This window comes from Ovis canadensis, chromosome 3, assembly GCF_042477335.2.
Source record: "Ovis canadensis isolate MfBH-ARS-UI-01 breed Bighorn chromosome 3, ARS-UI_OviCan_v2, whole genome shotgun sequence".
Lineage (NCBI taxonomy): Eukaryota > Metazoa > Chordata > Mammalia > Artiodactyla > Bovidae > Ovis > Ovis canadensis.
This window is the reverse complement of record NC_091247.1, coordinates 197,581,727-197,604,935: the sequence shown is the minus strand read 5'-3', so window position 1 is coordinate 197,604,935 and position 23,209 is coordinate 197,581,727. Positions and strand designations below refer to the sequence as shown.

At 35.8% G+C, this 23,209-nt stretch overlaps 1 protein-coding gene across 25 annotated transcripts in view; it reads right to left on the bottom strand.

Annotated features, from left to right (window-relative positions):
• SOX5 (SRY-box transcription factor 5) overlaps positions 1 to 23,209 on the bottom strand; it is a 1,143,569-nt gene that overhangs the window by 292,163 nt on the left and 828,197 nt on the right. The gene's annotated exons all lie outside the window — the stretch shown is intronic.

Here is a 23,209-nt window from a genome sequence, read left to right as displayed (position 1 = left end):
CAAATAGGAAAAGGAGTACATCACGGCTGTATATTGTCACCCTGCTTATTTAACTTATATGCAGAGTACATCATGAGAAACACTGGACTGAAAGAAACACAAGCTGGAATCAAGACTGCCAGGAGAAATATCAGTAACCTCAGATAAGCAGATGACACCACCCTTATGGCAGAAAGTAAAGAGGAACTAAAAAGCCTCTTGATGAAAGTGAAAGTGGAGAGTGAAAAAGTTGGCTTAAAGCTCAACATTCAGAAAACGAAGATCATGGCATCCGGTCCCATCACTTCATGGCAAATAGATGGGGAAACGGTGGAAACAGTGTCAGACTTTATTTTGGGGGGCTCCAAAATCACTGCAGATGGTGATTGCAGCCATGAAATTAAAAGACGCTTACTCCTTGGAAGAAAAGTTATGACCAACCTAGAGAGCATATTGAAAAGCAGAGACATTACTTTGCCAACTAAGGTCTATCTAGTCAAGGCTATGGTTTTTCCAGTAGTCATGTATGGATGTGAGAGTTGGACTGTGAAGAAAGCTGAGTGCCGAAGAATTGATGCTTTCGAAGTGTGGTGTTGGAGAAGACTCTTGAGAGTCCCTTGGACTGCAAGGAGATCCAACCAGTCCATTCTGAAGATCAACCCTGGGATTTCTTTGGAAGGAATGATGCTAAAGCTGAAACTCCAGTACTTTGGCCACCTCATGTGAAGAGTTGACTCATTGGAAAAGACTCTGATGCTGGGAGGGATTGGGGGCAGGAGAAGAAGGGGATGACAGAGGATGACATGGCTGGATATGGCATCACGGACTCAATGGACGTGAGTCTGAGTGAACTCCGGGAGTTGGTGATGGACAGGGAGGCCTGGCGTGCTGCGATTCGTGGGGTCGCAAAGAGTCAGACACGACTGAGCGACTGAACTGAACTGACCTTATTATTAAAGAGAATTATACATTTGATCCAAAGTATGTACATATGATAAACACTGCTCTGAAATATATCAATACCAACTTATTATAATTATATTCCTTACAAGAAACACTCATTTCTAACATGGGAATATTCAGTTGTTATTATCAGAACACTGTATTGTGCATAAAGTTGTATTAGCTGAGAAATAAACCATACAGCTAGCTTTCTAATTAATCAGAGATACTTCAGCTTAGTACAGACAAACTACAAAATAAAAAAAATATTGCTGATATTATTGTAAAGGAAATGATATTTCAAAACTACAAGCTCATGATACTATGGTTCCAGGTTAAATGATCATGGCTCAGCAACATTAGCAGGGGAAAGAGTGGGAAAATGAGAAAGTACTCTTGTTTGGACCTGAGATGCAGCAGAGGGAGTAACAATGTGAAAAGAAGGAAAGTTGTATTGACATGTGGACACAATGAAAAGGATAGCTACTTATATATTTATTTAATATTGGTATTTCCATAGATACTATCCTAGGTATAATAAAAGTAGGGTTGAAGGTACCTAAAATAGATGTGCAAACGTCTTAAAAAACTGAAATATTCATTATTTTTATGGTCTCTGCTTACTAAAAACTCATAGTTATAGACAGAAATAAAATCAAACAATAAAAATATGTGAGAAATGTAGAAGAAAGATTTGAAATAAAATCAATCGAGAGGGTCAGATCACAGAGCAGCATATACAAACCTAAGGTTTGGTACAACTGCCAGTGCCTCCTACACACTCAGACCTACAAGAGAAGCCATTTACAGTTTCACAATATCCATCAGATAGAAACAAATCAGTTGGATAGGTATAAAAAACCTTTTCCTGATGCACAAATCTGAGTGAAAAATCTTCCCATGGGTCCTCATTAATGGAATATCTGATTTGATTTAGTGAACTATATCCTTGAAATAGCATTTTTAATGAACATTCCTTTTTAAATTCCTCAATGCAGACTAATGATATAATGCCAAAGCACAGTTTAATTAAAAAACAAACAAACAACTGTACAATGGCTTAAGAATGGAACATGAAATTCTGCTTCAACCAGGGATACAATGTTGAAAACTTTAGGTAAGGTTAGGCTAACACTAATCAGATATGAATATTTTATTTTGCAATTGAGCTTCTGATAATAATTGAACAACAGATTTTGGGCTTTATGCAGTTTGACAAGAGCGTAGAAAGCAGAGATTATTATTGCTTATTAGACTGACTCAGTAAATATGTATCAAGCACATAATATGTGCAAGGTACCATTCACTGGAAATAGAGAATAATAGTGATTCTAAACAAAGAAATAAATTAAGTACCAATAAATTATACTGCTTCTGTATACTGTTTCTTTTGCTAAAGAAGCCCCATTGTGTGTGTGTGCTCAGTTTTGTCCAACTCTTTGTGACACCATGGACTATGTAGCTTGCCAGGCTCCTCTGTCCATTGGGTTTTCATTGGGTTGTCGTTTCTTTTCCAGGGGATCTTTCTGACCCAAGGATCAAACTTGCATTTGCTGTGTCTCTTGTTTGGCAGGTGGATTCTTTAGTACTGAGCCACATGGAAAGTCCAGAGAAGACCCATACAAGATAAAAACAAATACATTAAGGGCCAAAGAGAATATTTATAACCTACCCCAAGGTCTGTCAACGAATCTTTTCCTCCGATTGGAGAACTGCATTATTTAAGTATAAACATTCTCAAAATCTTAAGTATAAATCATAAATCTCCATGGCTGTTATAAGAAAGAAAGATGTCCAAGAAATATAGTTTTATAAGAAAGGGATACTACTATGAATTTGTTTAAAAGGCATGAGATGGTATATAAATAAAAAGATAGCTTTTTCTGACTATTCTCCTTGCCTGTTCCTCAGATATCTTTCCTTGGATCCCAAACCATTTACAACACAAAGGACAGTGAATGGGACTTTTGGGGTTCCCTATCACCCAGCTAGGAATTATATCAGTAATTCTTAAATTCTGTCTACTTGACATCTGATGATATATGTCACAGATAATCTCTGATACAGAGGAAGGAAGAAAAAGAGGGTGGAGGAAGAAAGGAGAAGGGAGAAAGGGAGGGAGAAAGAAAAAAATAAAAAAAGAAAAGGAGAGAAAGGAAGAGAATTAAATAAATGACTGAATTATAATGTAATCAAAGGTTATCCATTTTTATAAGTTAACTCGGATCATTTTTTCAAACAAAAACATTAAATTACAGTAATATTTTCAAAACCTGTCTTACCCTATCCCTAATATATTTTAATTCCAATAGTAATAATACCTATTTCCAACAATATTTAATGAAAATGTGTTTCTTCCTCTATTTTTACCAGTAGTGATAGGGTGAAAACTACCATTTCTAGTAAACGTGATCTGAAGGCTAAGGTGAACTATTACTGTGATTTTTCCTGTGTGTGTGTTAGTCAGTCCTTCAGTTGTGTCCAACTCTTTGGGACCCCATGGACTGTAGCCCCACCAGGTTGCTCTGTCCATAGAATTCTCCAGGCAAGAATACTGGAGTGGGTTGCCATTTCCTTCTCCTCATTATGTCTTTGGCCTGTTCTTCAAAGAGAACACAGTATTTCTTTTGAGATTACTCTCTAAGTTAAGGCATCAGTGTATAGGGGCAAGTCAGTTAGTCAGTCATAGGCGCAAAGTCAGGGTTAAATATGTGTACATGACCTAAGTGTTAGCTTCAGTACAGATTTTGCCTGGTTAGCTGTTTCAAAGTTAAAACTGTTGTAGAAAAGATTAATATTTGTGGCATATATTTTAGCTTTCTTGCCTAACCTATTTCAAGAGCTGAGTTATGCACTGAGAGCCTCAATTTTTTAATTATCATGTTAGAACCAATTACCTTCATAGTAGTAGTAACACATAGAGAACTAACCTAGATCTCTGAAAGCTAATTTCCTAGTGTGCTAATATACTCAAAGTTACCATTTAATTCTCAGGATAATTTACTTGCCAAATAAATAAACTTTCCAAAGACCTAGGAAAGAATATCATATTTACAAATGTGTCAACTTCAATTTCAAGGTCTGCAAGGAGATAAAAGAAAAAGGTAATACAACACAGAATAACTTTTACTATTGTTTGAATATAAATCAAATCAATTCTCCTTGATCTGAACATTACCAGATATATATGAGGAGAAAAATTAAAATATATATAATATATATTTATGTATATATATATACACAAAGGACCACTGAGATGTTCCAAACTTTTCAAAATCAAATCTGTGCTTTTCAGTGAAATATAACACTTCAGCTTTATCAAGATCAACCTTCATCATTCTTAGAATGAACTATATGGTAACTATCACATGATATATTCTATAAGCATTCTAAAAAGAACTAACCATGTAAAGTAAACCAGTGATAAATCTTTAATTTGTATATAAGAACATCAAATATAGAAACAGATTCATATAAAATGTGTCTACCAGTTGGGCTCAATAAGTTAACCACTCTAACTATAAAACTGGAAAACAAATGTATGTAATTGAATCACATTTGCTTTAATTTTCCGAGTTTATGTGTTCTACTTAATTGCAAGAAGACACTATTTTTCTTCATTTAAATCATCTTTTCCATGTTTATATGAGTTTTATTATTTCATAATCACATCTTCAGCATCATGATTTGCAAATACACATAAGCATTTCCTAACTCTGGTATAAGTTTTTAAGAAAAGCACTGTTTTAAAAAAGTAAAAACTTTATCAAGAACTGGACATCTTTATGATATTACATTCAGTTCTAATATTTATCACATAACTACACTCTCCCTTTCAGTCTTGCCAATTCAAATACATAAGTACGGCACATCCACACACACAGGAAAGCTCTGTGAACAATATCCAAATATTGAGTACATACTAAGGGCCAGGCCCAGTAATAGGATTTTTATGTGTACGATCTCATTTAATCCTTATACCTGTTCTATGATAATTAATATTCATTTAAAATCAAGAAAAATTTGCCTATATTCTTATAGGCAAAATTGTCATTTGGACTTGGTAAAACTCTACTTCCAATTCCCCTATCTCAATAAGCCTTGCTACCAGTCTACCAATTGCTGATGATCAAAATTTCAGAGCAAAATTCTCCTTCTCAAGCTATCCACCAGACATTAGTTACACAGAGGCATCTCTTCTTAAGACAAAGTGGCTATTAGCATAGGTGTGCAATGCCATAGAACTCATGCTGCACAGAAAAAAACATAGTGCTCTAGAGTCCACCTCGCAAATATAGAATAATAGATCATTTTGTATGCCAGTTCTATTCTTGAGACACAGTTTGCCTAACTATGCAAGTGTGCTTTAGCTTCTAGTTGTTTTCACTGGAGAAAGAAATTGTGTTTAATGTCTGCAGTGTTTAATGAGCTGGACATTGACAGCTACTTTCAGCACATAAAGACTGTTACGTTCTATGGAAACTTTAGGAGAAGGCAATGGCACCCCACTCCAGTACTCTTGCCTGGAAAATCCCATGGACGGAGGAGCCTGGTGGGCTGCAGTCCATGGGGTCGCTAAGAGTCAGACACGACTGAGCAACTTCACTTTCACTTTTCACTTTCATGCATTGGAGAAGGAAATGGCAACCCACTCCAGTGTTCTTGCCTGGAGAATCCCAGGGACAGCAGAGCCTGGTGGGCTGCTGTCTATGGGGTCGCATAGAGTTGGACATGACTGAAACGACTTAGCAGCAGCATGGAAACTTAATTGCAAGTTCTACATCCACAATCTGCGTTCTTGTGAAAGTACATCAAATCCTAAAGTTTGGATGAATTAGACCACAAATTCAGTCAATTAAAAAAAAATGCAAGATGATCTGAATCATTAAGATGGCCATACATTTATTAATAGAGTAGTCTGTATGTAGGAGATACTGGGACTCAGTAACTTGTAAAACGTAGCTTATCTGGCTCTTCGCAAAGAGCACAGATCAACTGAAATATTGATGCTACCATAGTTAAACAGATAGCAAAATAAAAATGTTTACTTGTTTCAAATTTGTCTCCAGACAAGGGAGTCTACCAAAAATAAGTAGAGAATATAAGATCAAATCATCCCACAGCATCTGACAAAATTATTTCCAACCATAAAAATTGTTTGTTATTTGTGACTTTAGAGTTTTATGTGTGAAAATTATCTGTAAAATGAAACCACTGAGATTTCAATTAAGTTTTTTTGAAAATTCAAACCCATTTAACAAGGCAAAAATTTCAAAGACAAAAGCAGGCAAAATTGGGAAAAATTTGAAACATTCCTCTTATAAGATTTTCACTAGGATTTTAGAACTTCCACTGACATTACAGTAATCTTTCCCTAACTAAATTCTCCTCATGTGAAAATAAGTAGATACATATTTGTATAGTTTTTCATTGCTGCAAGAATTCTTGATAAAATCCATGTGAGTCATGAATGACTCCGAGTTTTAAAGTAAAAAAATTGGTAGGTACAGTATATGCCAGTTATTCAACAGATAGTTATTAAATGTCTACTCTGTGCCATGTACTCTGTTAGGCTCTCGGGGTGAGGGACAAACTTCTAAAATCAGCACTTTAATCAAAAGTAGCTTATGGAGAAAATAACCCTTGAAAATCTTTTTATTTGCCCAGAAGGTATAGTGTGCATTTTGTGACATCCAAACCTAAACAGTAACTTTTTAAGCACACAAATGGTTTAAGAAACCAACACAACCTCGTAAAAATTTTAAAAAAAAGAATATTTAAGAACCAAATGAAGGAAAAACAAACAGAATGCCTATATAAACATTAATGCCATTCTGTATTTAGGAAAGCCATCAAATTCTTTTGCAGAAGAATGCAGAAGAGTCTTCCTACAGAGTCTAGTCAATTGCTTGATGTATGTTTAGGGTAAGCAAGTTAATGTTGTAGCTGTAGGGAGCAACATTTTGAATTCAGTACACTAATGTGTGTGTGTTACACTACATGGTATAGCAAAAGGCAAGATAAACTTAGTCTCTGCCTTCAGAACTGGAAAAGGATGAGTCAAGAAAGGCACCCCCAGAAGTGCCAAAGCTGAGGGGACTTACTCTTAGGCTCCTGCACTTGTTGACTCTGCATTTGCAAGAGCCAGACTGAGTGTCTTCTTACATTCTGTGACTTCGGTACTAATGTTTTATATCAACTTTCCCAATAGAGAATACTCCCAAAGTTTCTTGCTTTCACAGGTTATGATGGCTATACCTGTTTAAATTGTTGAATAAGCTACTGAAAATAAACCTAGAAAGATGAGTATGCTTTCTGTATAATCCTTCTTTAAAATAATCAATGTCAAATGAATTAACAAGGCATTTCACTGAAACCACAGGGGAAGACTATTGAAAAGTTTTATGGAAAAAGGAATGACTCTCTATTTTAATACATTCAGATATAATATGCAAGACTTTGACTTTCTCTTTAATTGATATTACTGTTCTTACTGGTTTATTTTAGTGAATATAAAATAGGCAGTATATATATATATAAAATACAAGCCCTATACATATAAAATATACATTTAGGTGAATAATATAACCTGATTATTATTCACCTAAACATATATTTATAGCCATTGATTTATAAGTTCTAACTCACTGTAACGTCTTAATTTCTATATGCAAACTCTCTATGACAGTTTTCAAGAATACAACCATATAGCTGATGCCTAAATACTTTTCACAAATCCTGTTGTCTAACAGTTCCATGTATCACTGTCTGACAGTAGATTATAAACTATTGGGTTAAATGGGATGCCATAAAGAAAACTGCCATGAACTACTAATGTGATTCTTGATTTCCTCTGGGAGGCTTAGAGGTACTGAGTCTAACTCATTTTAGCATTTCCTGCCAGAAGTAAGAAAATGTCTTTCACATTTAATAAACATAAGAAAAATAAAAATTTAATTCTGTCTGGAAATATTTTACGTTCTTTGTAATAAGAACATTTAAAAACACTATTTCTGCAAAAGACAATTTTAAATTTAGCCTTTTTCATAAAAATGTGTCTTTTAGAGGGATTCCCTGATGGCTTAGTCAGTAAAGAATCTTGGGAAGATCCCCTGGAGAAGGAAATGGCAACCTACTCCAGTATTCGTGCCTCGGAAATCCCATGGACAGCGGAGCCTGCAGGCTATAGTTCACGGGGTTGCAAGGAATTGGACATAGCTGAGCAACTAAACCACCTCTACACAGCTTTTAGATACACATGTTCATATATTCAGCTGATAATAGAGCTAACTAAATTAGGATTGATCTATTTAGGTCTACATTTTAGCTTTTAAAATGTACTATTTAACTTAGAAAGGTGATTTCTAATAAAACAGTTGATATATTATAAAACAAAATAACATATTTTTAACTATTATACCATAAGAAACCTCAAGTATAAACCTTAATGCCATTAACTGTCTATTGCTACTATACTTTATGTTTAAAGAATGAACTTCTATAGGATTTTTCAAAGAACATAGAATTCATGAAAAATGCTGGCAAGAGATGCTCCTGAGATTTATTCTATTTAGTACAGAAAAGTTGTATTATGATTTTAAATATAATTTCCCCCTTCCCCTCCCTCAACTATGTTCCTTAAATTTTACCTTTTGAGACTACTTTTGAATACCTTTTTAATAGAGTTGACACAAGTCTGTTAAGTCTTGCCTTGTGGCTGAACTGAGGATCAGAGGTGTGCCAAATGTGAGGGTGGTTTTTGTGATGTGGGAGAAGCATGTATGTTTGAGTGTGTGCTCATTTGTATGTGCCTATTAACTGTTCAAATAATTCAAGAAAACAGAAAAAATGCTGAATGGGAGTTTTGTGGGTAGAACCAGCCAAGGAACAGAGCCTTTGCTGTGCACTATTAGTGAATTTCCAAAGGTGGTTGTTATACAATGAAGCTACAGTGTACAGAAAGCCATTTTCAGGAATATGTGTGTGTGTGTGTGTGTGTGCATGCACACAAAATATAAAAGTATTTGTAGCATCTCTATTGATAATCATTTTCCTTTCCTGGAAACAATCTTCAAAAAAATGGAGTATTCTGGTATTTAAATGACTGGGTAGTATTCAACTAATGAACTCAAAAAATACTCTGGAGTCTGGAAGACAAGGTCAAAAAGGAGGGTGTAATTTAAGAGTCTGAACCTGACTTATATGTAGCTCCCATTCAGCCACATAAAAGGGAGCCTGGAAAACCCCTAACTGTTACCTATCAATACCCAATCCTCTACCCAAATCCTTTTAACTACAACTCAGTTATGATGAACACTTTTAAACTACAATGCATCCGTGGTGTTTACAACTCAAATTATACACTATTTCATTCAAAGTCTCTTTGCCTAGAAGTCCCATCTGGCAGCTGAATTCTTCCTTTCTTGGTATGAAGTGTAATTCGACATTGAATAAAGCCCCTCAGAACCTAAGAAGATAGTGACAGTCAATGAAGAAAAGCAGGGAAAATAAACATATCATTATTCTAAAGATGTTTAAGCATCCCTGGATGATACATTCCAGGAAAAGGGTTAAAGAAAAGTATATCTGAATGAGTAATAGAACTTCCTAAGTTACCACCAAAAGGGCACATATTTGTAGCTGAGCTGCATAACTAACACAAAAACTTAATCAAGTAGTTTAATGACAGTGAAAGCTGGAGAACTGGCAGGTAAAAATATGGTTATCATTGGTGGTGAAATTCTTATAGTCTACTTACTGGGAACTAGTTAGCAGGGATTAAGTCTGGATTAGGCTCTCAAACTGTGTTTAGCTCCTAAACTCATTTTCTTAATTGAAGACGAATTGCTCCTAACTGCAAAAGGCTGGTGGAGAAGGCAATGGCAACCCACTCCAGTACTCTTGCCTGGAAAATCCCATGGACGGAGAAGCCTGGTGGGCTGCAGTCCATGGGGTCGCTAAGTCGGCCACGACTGAGCGACTTCACTTTCACTGTTCACTTTCGTGCACTGGAGAAGGAAATGGAAACCCACTCCAGTGTTCTTGCCTGGAGAATCCCAGGGACAGCAGAGCCTGGTGGGCTGTTGTCTATGGGGTTGCACAGAGTCGGACATGACTGAAGCGACTTAGCAGAAGCAGCAAAGGGCTGGAGTTTTACAATTCCACTGCATGAAAGAGTTATCTGGAAACCACCTAAAGAGACTAGCAATATAGTAACTTTCATTCTAATTTAGTGTGCTTATCCATTATTATTCAGTATTATATATGTGTGCACACTGAAACATTTTCCACATTGCCAATGCTTTAAGGTAAAATATATTTACCAATATATGAGAAAAGGTGGAGCTAAGCTTGTATGTTTATTTCCATGCTTTTTATTTCATGAGATAACTTTATTTAAAGAGAAACTAGTAACTGTACTGAATACACCTTAAAGAAGCAAACTATGAGTCTAACTTGAATGTGAAATTTCAAAAAGTTAGTTTCAAAGTGGTCTTAATCAACATCAGACACTTAATCAGTTTAAATCATATTACTAGAATGGAACTTAGAGTAGGCAATGTCAACCCACTCCAGAATTCTTGCTTGGAAAATCTCATGGACAAAGGAGCCTAGCAGGCTGCAGTGCATGGAGTTGCAAAGAGCCAGACATGACTAAGCATGCACACGTACACACACACACAAGAATGGATTTCCGATGACCTCCTGTTCTTTTGGTACCTAACTGTTTTAACTCTTCTAAAATGAAGGCATCATTTTTGTTTTGTTTTCAGACTAGGTACTGGTACAGGTTAGTAGATATTTATACCTAAAAACTTTTGTCTTCAATATTTTGGGGGAAGTGATTCAAAAATATTCTTTTAAAGTATTGAGGATACACACAGATGCATCTTGGCCATAGAATATGATTTTATTAAAAGCATCAGAATATGTGGGTCACCTGGAAAATTCCTAAATTATGAAGCAATGACGGGATCACTGAGTTACCCCCCACTTGACCTTTTGTCTGTAAATAATCCTGAGAAAAGACCCAAAACTGGAAATTCTGCTTATTTGGTCTAAAAAAAAGAAAAAGAAACAAGCAATGTAAATCTTAGAACAGGTCCTATTGGAGAATTAAAAAAAAAGGTCCAGATATGAAAGCAGATTCTATGTATCTATTTGATTTGAAGTGAAAACTTCTGGGATAACTCCTATAACTTCTAAAACCTTGGCACTGTTCCAGAGAAGTCTGAAAATACAAGTAAAATTTCATGCTATAAAGACATTGCAAGCCACTGCTCTGCTGGGATCTCTTTGATAGTCTTCACTTCTCTCAGTAAAATCTCAAGTACCTGCTGCAGACTCCAACATCCCAGCATCGAAGTCCCCTTTACCTCTCTGAACTCACTTCCACCTGGCTTCCTTTTGCTCATCTCATTTCAGCCACACTGGCCTCCTTGCTGTTCTTGAAACCTACCAGGCCCTTTGTACTCTTCTCTCTAACTACAAGGATCTCTCCCCAGATTATCCACATAGCTTGCTCTCTTAACTCCTTCAAGTCTTTGCTCGAATGTCATCTTTTCAGGAAGAGTTTATAAATCGGTCACTACCTACATTTCCCAATCTCTATCCACTTCCTTATTTTGCCCATATCACTTATCTTTATGGGACAAACTATGTCTTTTACCTAATCACTACATTTATTATCTGACTTCTCCCACTGGAAATTCATAAATTTACAGTTTTCTGTCTTGTCACTGTGATAGTTCCTGTACCTAAAACACTGACTTGGATACAACATGCATTTAATAAGTGTATGTTGAATTAAGTCTAAGGATCTAATGATTTGTGCTGCCTGCAAAAAATGGAAGATTATGGTCTTCCTCATTCCCATGGCTGCCACTTTGAATCACTGCAAATTAAGGTCTATACCCTTACTAGAATCAGAAGCAGGGTTCAGATACTAGCTACTGAATTGTTTATTCAACAAGGTGAGTTCAGCCTAATTACAACTAACACTTTTGTTGTCCTTAACTTACACACACACAAAAATAGTTTTCAATATTATTAATCTGAAGAAAGTTTATCTGAAAGTTTATCTAAATTACAGACAGTATTCTAGAGATAAGATTAAGCAGATCATGTTACATAACTACAGCTGTTTCTGACTGAAAAACTATATAAAATTGAACAATCTATTCATTGTACCTTTGGAGACTTAATGTTGGATACAATGCATTTCCCAATAAATAATAACCTAGATTAATTTTCAATAATGTAATTTCAGTGCTAATCTCCTAAAGGCATTGAACAGAAATATACCATTTTTAAAAATTTGCCACTGACACAAATAACAGTGCATTTGAAAGACCTGAGATATTCTTAGAGTGAGGTCCAAAAATGTCAGTAAGTATAATGGAGGAAGTCATTAGGCTTTCTTAATTGTGATATAAAATGCTGATAAGGCTTTCATGAAATTGTGGCAACCCCGTGCCCAAATATACTAAGAACTTCATAAATACATTAATATATGGATAAACATTTGTCAGATAGATGTATAAAAGGGTTAGGTTAAAATATACACGTTAATGATAAGCAGGATACAGTAATACTTCAAAACTGGGGCACAAATGATATAACATTTAGCTAACTTTTATATAACATATAACAGAACTTTTCTTTATAAAACAAAATAAAACTTCTATATACATGCTCATATGGCTTCCCAGGTGTTATTATTGGTAAAGAACTTGCCTGCCAATGCAGGAGACATAAGCAACGTGGGTTCAACACCTGAATCGCAAAGATCCCTGGAGAAGGGCAACCTACTCCAGTATTCTTGCCTAGAGAATCCCTTAGACAGAGAAGCCTGATGGGCTATGGTCCACAGGGTCAGAAAGAATTGGATATGACTGAAGCAATTTAGCACACACACATGCACGCATGATCAAGGGGTTAAGTGTGTACACCACAAATCCACCAATGAAGATGGAGAGCCAAAATTTTTATTTTTACTCTTTCCCCTAAACACTCCTGTAAAGCAACGCATTTAAGAAAAATATCACTGCAGTTGCTCACGTAGCAAACTATGTTTACAAAAGTAAAGGCCTGAAAGAAGAAAGTATATCACAAAATAAACAAGCATTCTCATTAGAAATTTCTTTAGGAGTATCATCTATAGCCTTTATAATCATTTCCTTAATTGTAAAATTGGAATAATCCTGCCTTATAGGATTATAAAATTAAATAATAATGCAAAGCATTTAGTTATTTGGAGAACTTGTTAAAATTAACACATATATTAAAAGGCACTCTGTTATTATGAAGCAGTTAGTTGGGCATTGGGCCACACTTTGAGAAAAACTCCTTTAGGAAAATACTATCATGGTGGCATCCCATTCTTCTTTGGCTTATTTTTCTAAATAGCAAATGAGAAGCTTCATGAGGAACAGGCAGTCTTGTTATCTGTTTTCCCTTGGCTCTTGGGGCAGTTCTACAGCACCCATGCCTAGTGACAGCTCTCAGCAAATCCTAGTGGAGAGGACGTGCTGGCCCTGACACAAATGGGGACTTGTTTTAATTGTGTGTGTGTGTGCATGCACACATGCACTCAATCGCTCAGGCATGTCCACCTCTTTTGTGATTCCATGATCTGTAGCCCACCAGGCTCCTCTGTCCATGAAATTTTCCAGGCGAGAATACTGCAGTGGGTTGCCATTTCCCATTTCCCTACAGGAGATCTTCCCAACTCAGGGATCAAGCTCATGTCCTCTGTGTCTCCTGCCTTGGTGGGCAGATTCTTTAACACTGAGCCACCTGGGAAGCCCTGTTTTAATTATGAAACAGTGGCTAATAAGAAGAAAGAGGAACAGAAGTGGGAAAAACAAGAAAAGAGAAGGAGGAGGAAGAGAGAAGATAAAGAATAGGAGAATGGTGTGACAACCTTAATTGTGCTTCCTTTCAACCTTCCAAACACATATGGCTACAGATATGTTAGAGGCAGTTGTCAACAGACAGTGGTAATTCAGCCACAGTAAACCTCTGACTTATCCAGTGTGTTACCTCTCATCCTAAATTTCAACAGAGTGGAGTCCACATTTCTATAGGAATGATTACTTAAAAAAACATTTTGTTGGTGAAATGTAAACAAATCAGTTTGATTTAGTCAAATATTAGGTGATAAGGTTGCCCATATTTTATATACAAATATTTTGGGCTTTACTGGTTGTTCAGATGGGAAAGAATCTGCCTGCAATACAGGTGCCCCAGGTTCTTTTAACTTTTTAGCAGTGCATGAATTCTCACACCTAAGAATTTTGCCCCACTTTTAAACATTTCCTTTTACACCAAAGTTTTATTTATACATACTTTCAGTTGATTACTAATTATTAAATTACAGAGGGTCTTTGATTTACATTTCACTCCTACTTCAGGCTTTGGATTTAAATGATTTTCATGATTTTGGCTATATGGACAATATTCTACATTTAGAGGAAACAAACAAAGTATTTTAGTTCAATTCACTCTCTGCAACTACAATGTCCTAGCAATCCTGGTAAAGAAGATGACGGTCTTCAGAATTTACACTCAGCTATTATAAAAAGAATGCGATCCTCAGGCAATATAAGCTACAAATATAAAATTCAAACTATTAGACAGGGAACACACTTTAGGGCAGGGGTCACCACCCTCTGGGATCTTGATGTAAAAATTATAGAAATAAAGTGTACAATAAACATAGTGTGCTTGAATCATCCAAAAACCATCCCTCTCTCCCCTTCAGTCCATGGGAAAATTTGTCTTCCATGTAACCGGTTCCTGATGCCAAAAAGGTTGGGGATTGTTGCTTCAGGGGACATTTAATTCTCTTTTTACCTTTTTTAAGCATGAGACATGATTCATGGTCTTATAAAGGGGCAAGTCAATGGATATTCACCATGTAGTTTCATTAAAAACACTAGCCATATAGTTGAGATTCCTCATATATTGATTAACTCTGGAGTCTTCTATCTCAAAATATAACACATTCATAAAACATGGTTCATTCATGGAAATAAATATGGTTTGGCTGTGTGATTATCATTAATACTGAAAAGGAGAATATTTAAAAAGAGTCTACCCTAACCTTGTCTTCTCAGATATTCAGGAAAGTTACATGACAACTGTATTTGTTTGTAAAATATACATGTTTCTACAGTACATTTCAATACACTCCACATAAGCATCTTCTGTGGGTTCGAATGCTATTTTAGGTGAAAGTAGAAATGTCTGATAAAAAATTATTTATCTTAAGTCTGCTGCTCACATAATGGACCCTTTTACTTGCTTTCCTTTTTGTGTGTTTAATCTTCTGCCATCTGGCTCTGGACTAGATCTGTATCACTACTTGCTTATCAACCACACTACAGAATATTCTACTGTTAACAACTACTACTTCAGCAACTCTTCTCTGATACTCCAAAACTGCATAATTGACTAGATCTGGAAATACTTTCACAATACATACATATATAAAATCTTTAAATATTTTATAGTTTCGTCAATTACAATTTACTAAACCTGGGGAAAAACATAGAAAACCTCATTCAGTAAGAAATTTAACTTTGCTGAAATTGTTCTTGTTTTTTTCTTGCACTGTTTTCTGGTACTGCTTTTCCAAATTGGCCATAAGTAGGTGCCCCACAAGATTTAGTCATCCTTCTCTCCTCTAAATTCTCTATTATAATCTCTTGCACTCAGACCTCACCTATCATTACTATGTGAATGGTTAACATACTAATGCTTATGTCCTTTCCTGACTGCTTTCAAATTTAGATTTCTTACTAACTACTTGCAAAAACCTTAGTATCCCCAATGGCACCTCAAAATTATCATGTCCAGGAAAGGACTCATCATCTGTCTCAATAAGAAATCAGGTCCTACTTTTTACTCCTCTACTTCATTTAATGGCAACTTCATACTCTCAGTCACTTTGTCTCTTTAACTTGGTTCTGTTTTTATCTTCACATAACATCTGCCATCATGTCATTAATTTTTACCCTTCAATATTTCTGAAATGTTTACTTTCTTCTCTGTTCATAAAGACAAAAACCTTATTTAGGTCTTAACTGCCTCCATCATAGAGCACTCTCATGTCCTCCTCACAAATCTCCCAACCTTTAACCCATCACTCTTTCATCAAATAGTTAATACCAATTTGCTACTGACCAAGTACTTTTTCCAGCAGTCATGTATGGATGTGAGAGTCAGATTATAAAGAAGGCCGAGCACCAAATAATTGATGATTTCAAATTGCGGAAGAAGACTCTTGAGAGTCCCTTGGACAGCAAGGAGATCAAATCAGTCAATCCTAAAGGAAATCAATCCTGAACATTCATTGGAAAGACTGATGCTGAAGCTGATGTTCCAATACTTTGGCCACCTGAAGCAAAGAGCCAACTCACTGGAAAAGACCCCGATGCTGGGAAAGATTGAGGGCAGGAGAAAAAGGGTGTGACAAAGGATAAGATGGTTGGATGTCATCACTGACTCAACTGACATGAGCTTGAGCAAACTCTGGGATATGGTGAAGGACAGGGAAGCCTGGCATTCTGCAGTCCATGGGGTCGCAAAGAGTCTGGCACAAAATCATGACTAAAGAGCAATGAAGTACCGTATTAGTCTTGAAATACAAAAATGAAATAACTCGGTCCATGACCTCAAGACATTTATAGGCTAGTGGAGAAAGAGATTGTGAAACAGAGTGATTAAGTGCTATCCAGTATAAATAGTAAATCTTATGTAAGCGTAAAAAATGAGCACAGAGGCTGAATTTCTAACCAGCCTGACAAGAGGGAAGAAAATCCTTTTTAGAAGAGGTAATGTTTAGCTATATTTGAAAGGACATATAAATATTATCCTGGAAAGGGAAGGGCTAAAAGCTTTCAAAAAGATGGTACAACAAGAATATCATTCAGCAGTGTGAAAACTTATGATACGGTGACAAAAGCTCAATGTATGAATATCTGTTCAGATAGAGCTGCAGACAGAGGAAGCCAGAGAGTTATGATTTGAGTTTTGTTTACATTTTATCCACTTAGCAAATTACTAGTAAACAGCCAATGTTTCTTCAATCACCTCATTCAATAAACAATAAATAGCCAACTATCATGTATTGAAGTCTGTTTCAGTACATGCTATTTAGTAAATAAACAAGCTTCCTGGCCTCAGGATACTTAAAATCTCACTGCAGAAATAAGTATTACAGCAAAATTTAAGTTTTATTTTTAAAAAGTAACATAGAGCTACATAAAGTAAAAGTGACATAAAGATACCCTGAGCTAACTGATTACAGTGCCTATATACCAACACTAATAAAATCCTATTAAAATGGAAAAAAAAAAAACCTCCACAGATATTGATCTTAATGAGGACATCCATGACTCAACTGCTTGTTATCATTGTTAGCCAAAAGTAACTCAAGCAAGTGTGTAGTAAGGTGCAATAATCAATGATAAAAATGGTTTCTGTGGATAGAACTCTGATCAGAACATTCCTTTGTTGGAAAGTCTTCAGCAGCTTTTCAGTGTATTTCAATTCCTTAGAGTAACATTTAGGACTTCTGAAATGACTCTAAAATATACTTAGAACCTAATTTGTTTTCCTTTTCTCAACTTATTTGTCCTATATTCCCAATAAACTTATTTATTTATTTATTTCCCCTGATGATACCTGATGCAAATTAATCTCTGTGCTTTAAATTATTAAACATTCACCCCATACCAACCCCCTTTGACAAAGTCCTAGAGTGTTTTCACCCCCTCCCCCCCTCAGTTGCTGCCTATTCAGATATTAGCCATCTTTAACGACATCACTCTATCACAAAATAATCTACTTTCTTCTCTAGCAAGATACCGCTGCCTTTTTAAAATAGAATTTATCATTACCTGATGTCTGACTTCTCTAGCTACCTATCATTGCTACTGATACATTCGAGAAAAAGTCTTCATCACAGGAATGCAATGTTCTATATAAGGCTGAACAGTATTTTGCAAGCCCAGCTGTTTAAAAAGAAGTCTGTGAAATGAATAAAGAAATGAATTAACTCATTCATTATTTCCAAAATGCATTCATATTAACTGTGCTCATCATATTTCTTGAAGCTGTAAGAAATATAGAGTTTAATGGATGATGCTTTGCATCAGACAGCTCTAAAGTTCAAATCATGCTTTTACTAACTTTTAGTCAAAGTATTTAGCCCCTAGAGACATCTAAACTCAGCTACAGTGAGGAAGGTAGGTTAAGTAAGTAAATAGATTACTTATACGTAGGTAAGTAGGTAGATAGATTAAGATAGAGAAAACAAATGAAGAAATGAAGTACATCATGCCTAAGGAAAAAAAAAATTGCTGTATGTTCAATAAATGTGTGTGTATGCCCAGTTGTGCCTGACTCATTGCAATGCCATGACTGTAGCCCCTCAGTCTCCTCTTTCCAAGGGATTTTCCTGCTAAGAATACTGGAGTGGGTTGTCATGCCCTCCTCCAGGGGATCTTCTCAATCCAGGGATAGAACCCATGTCTCCTGCATCTTCTGGACTGCAGGCAGATTCAATTCCACTTGAACCATTAAGGAAGCCCCAAGAAATGTTATATGTTTTTGTTTTTTTTAAGTAGCATTACTAAGGTTAGCACAATTTTTCAAATTAAAATTAACAAATTTTGAAATTTACAAATTAACAAATTTAACAAATTAGCAAAATCAAATTTTGCTAATCAAAACTAGTTTGTTTTGCTTTTTATGCTTCGATTATCTACCACTAAAAGAGAAACCTGTTTATATATTTTATACAATCCCAACACAATATCTTAGGAACCTGATAGACAAGAACTGGACTGGTCTATATATATATATATATATATATATATATATACACAACCAAATATAATTCAAAGCAAAGTCAAGACAATCATCTAAGCAAAAATTTTAGTAGTCTACATGTTTTCTATATACAGCTATCATTTCCTATTAGTAATCTTGAAATGTAATATTTGGCAGAATAATTTACTCTCTGTGCAGTTAAATTTTGAAATTTGTCTGATCAGTGTAAAGCCTTTGCTCACCACTAATTCTAAGCGGTGATATAGGTAGAACATATCACTGTAATATCTTCTTTGAATTTATGGAATTGGGAATATTTTAAGGTTTAGATACCCAATTTTATGAGTAATTGCATTTTTTTCTGGCAAAGGCATATGAAAAAACAAAAGGCAAGTGTCAATCCTTTCAATTCTTTCTCTGTTTTGACTCACAATAATAGCCTTACAGAGCCAAGGAAAAGTGAGACTCTTCCATTTCCCCTCATGGGTTTTTTCCTCTTCCATTATAACCTCCCATACTTTGGTGGAAAATCAGTGTTCTACACTTGGACCTACCTTTTCTCAGCACTGCTCCTAAGAAGGCCATCAGAAGGCACAGGGCTGGACTATTTTAGAAGGCGCCTCTGCACCCAGAGGAAAGGCCAAGCCATGCCCCGGCACCTTCTCCTCCCCAGTCTTGAGCATTTAGAGGAGAGGATCAGCTTTGACTGTAACACTAGGCTCCTAATAGGTGGTAGAGACATGTTTAACTCTGACATAAATACAAAGAGGTTCCCTTGAGTCAGCTCTACTCAAACATTTCTTTTGATCTTTGGTGTATAGCTTTGGAACCAATGTAACATGTAAACCCAAGCTTGAGGTGCTATTACAATGCTTGTTCCATCAAAAAATTTCCTGCAGTAGGAGTAGTAAGAATAGCGACATGGAAGGAAAAGACAGGGTTGCATGTAGCAAACTGCACCGATTTTTGGCTTTGTTTTTAAAACAATAGGGTGTTTAGCAAAAACAGAGTCACAATCGCAGTAACAATTATAAGTTACAATAAAACACCCACAAATTCTATGTATAGTTTTTCTAGTCACAAGGTACTTTAACCTTCCTAATGACCATACTTTCCCAGGTGGTGCAGTGGTAAAGAATCCACCTGCTATTGCAGGAGATGCAGGAGACATGGGTTCAATCCCTGGGTCAGAAAGATCCCCTGGAGGAGGAAGCAGTAACTCACTCCAGTATTCTTGCCTGAAGAATCCCACGGACAGAGGAGCCTGTGGCTTGGTGGGCTACAGTCCATAGGATCGCAAAGGAGTCGGACATGACTCACTGACTAAAATAACAAAGAACTACAACAAAATTTTGAGCAAGGCATACCTGTTTCACAGTTCAGACTATTTCTTTGTGTATGCTTGTGTGAGCAAGCGTATTCTGCTTTTTCTTTTAAAATCAAATTTTTAAAGGGACGTATTTCAGCAAATACAGCTTCAGAAATAAAAGCAGCAAAGCTCTCGCTATATTTCAATCTATTACCCTTATTATGTCTTTCGTATGATTCTCTGTAGGCTTCCCAGGTGATGCTAGTGGTAAAGAACCTGCCTGCCAGTGCAGGAGAGATAAGAGACACAGGTTCAACCCCTGGGTCAGGAAGATACCCTGGGGAGGAAACGGCAAACCAATCTAATATTCTTGCCTGGAGAATCCCAGGAACAGAAGAGTCTGGCAGGCTACAGTCTCCATAAGGTTGTAAAGAGTTGGGCACAAATTAGCATGCATTCATGATCCACTGTATTGCCACCATTTCCACCCCATCACCTAATTTAGTAGTTACTCACATATATTTCCTTTATTTTTAATGACTCTTTCTGCTTATGTAAAATAATATACATAGAAACTAAAAGCAAAATCCATCAGTAATTGATTCTTTTAGGCATTAATAAAGATTGCTCAGTTTTTAAAGATCTAATTCCTACTAATTAGTCAAATGTTAATAGAATATAGCAAAACATGTATCAATAGCATATATATACTTTAGATAAATATTTGATACTTAAAATAAATTTCATATAAACATGCACATACTTTTAAAAATGTGTGCATCCATACTCAGTTGTGTCCAACTCATTGCAACCCCATGGACTGCAGACCACCAGGATACTCGGTTCATGGGATTTCCCAGGCAAGAATATTGGAGTGGGTTGTCATTTTCTCCTCCAGGGGATCTTTCTGACCCAGGGATTGAACCTGAGTCTCCTGCACAGGAGGTGGATTTTTACCACTGAGTCACGGAGGAAGCTCCACTTTTAAAAACATTATAATCCTATATTTACTATTACAAACTTTTTAAGCTCAACTTTTTGAACTTAAAAATCATGGATATCTTTCCATATTTCTATAGATAAATTTCCCTAATGTTTAACAATCTCACAGAAATCCATCTGTAAATGCCCAATAATATAGCCAGCCTCCTGACATTTAGAAAGTAAACAATAATGTCACAAACAAAATACTTATAAATTCTAGCATCTCTGTGAGAGTATTCAGCTACCAATCATGGAGTTACTAGATCAAAAGTGCATATACATCTTAGTTTTGTTAGGTATAGACAGAGTAGCATCTATTATTCTTTCTTCTATGTGAGTTAAAATCCTCAGCTATAAAAAATATTAAATTTCCATACCTATATATCACATGCATTATAATATTATCCTTCTTGCTCATGTATACATGACGGTATCACCTGCTTTCTCAGGTAATAAACATTATGTAATTAATATGTAAAATCAGAGGTAATGACATCCAAGTTAGGGTGTGTCTATGTGTGTGCATTGTAGCCTTCTGATGTGCTCCTATTCACATGCACTCAGACTGCTCCATGCATATGCACAGAATATCTCTGGAGATATACTGGAGAAAACATGTTACATGAATCATTCTAGAGCTAAAATTGGGTGAATGAAGAACAGGAATAAAAAGGAGGGAATGCTTTCTATTATACACACGTTCTTACATTTTTTTTTTTACTGTTTACCTTGTGCATGCATACCCTCTCAAAAATTAGCTAAATTAAATTAAAATAAATTAAAATATGGAATCAGAAATTCCTTAGAAATTACTAAATGTAGAGCACAGTTCTTCCACATCAGTATTACATAAAATCGAATAAAATATTTTAAGATAACCAGAAGTTTTAGGACTGGTCCCTTACATTGAAAACTGTTTTCATTATTGGCATGATTATATTCTTCTTAAATATAAACAATTTAAAATTAATGTTATATATATATTTTTTTCTTTGGAAATATACTTTTTAACAGTAAAAAGCTAACCCAAATTTATACTTTGTAATAGAAACAGAACACTGATAATTTTTTCCATTTTCAGTGTGTAAGATTAGGATAGGAGGAAAACTCATTGGTTCCAGGTGATTACATCAGTGGCAAATGGAAGTCTTTTTTGATAGTGTTGAGATTCCTGCACAGTTTTAGCAGGTTCCAATTGTTGATAATAAACTGAGTTTCCTGATGGCCTTTTCTCTCCCCTACAATATTAGATCTGAATACATACTAACTGAAATAGATTCTAAATATTGAAACGGTGCAACAAATGCCTCTTATGAATTAAAATTTCAATAGGAGGAGATGTAGCCAGAAGCCTTATATTTGGCTTGAAAGTGAAGAGTCATTCAAACTGTTAAATAGTAACAAAATATTTTACGGATTATTTCAGTGAAAGAAAAACTGTAAGTCTACCTGAGGCAACTATTGTTTCTGGAAACACAGAAATCATCACAAGCAGGTGCAGTACTATCTCTATCTCTTAACTTCTTCATCAGACCTCTCTCTTTTATACTTCCAAGTTGACTTATTGGTCACCGGATTTAAAAAAAGTTATGTAACATATCACAGAATATAGATAGGAGTGGCATTCAGCACATGGTTTATTTATACACCACAAAATATGGCGCCAGAAAATCTTTGGAAATTATTGTTATTACGATCATTTCATGTGTGCAGCATCACAATACAAGCCCCTTTAAAAACCCACAATTGTTACTTTACTGCATTCAGAGAGACACACGATGCAGGCTCAGATCTTGGCAACCTGTGAAAGTGCCCAGTCGAAAATTACTAACAGCTGGAGATGACAGTTGTTTTAACAGCTGAGCTGACAGGATTAATTTAAATGCACTGAAATCAAAAGTAGATAACACCTGTTTAGTCTTCTAGGGCCATTCGACAAGGTAGGCCAAAGGAAACTGCAGAGCCAAAATTGTGTGTGTCTCTCTCTGCTCGAAGGACAGAGGGGCTTCAGAGGAGAATGCCACCTTTTTGATGGAGGTGGCGGTTGATAGCAGCAGCAGGGGGCTGGTAGCCTTTATCAGTTTTTAACATCTGGTTCCTATAATGTACCTCCTTTCCTTTTTTTCCTTCTCTGTCCAAGGTCTTTGACCCAAA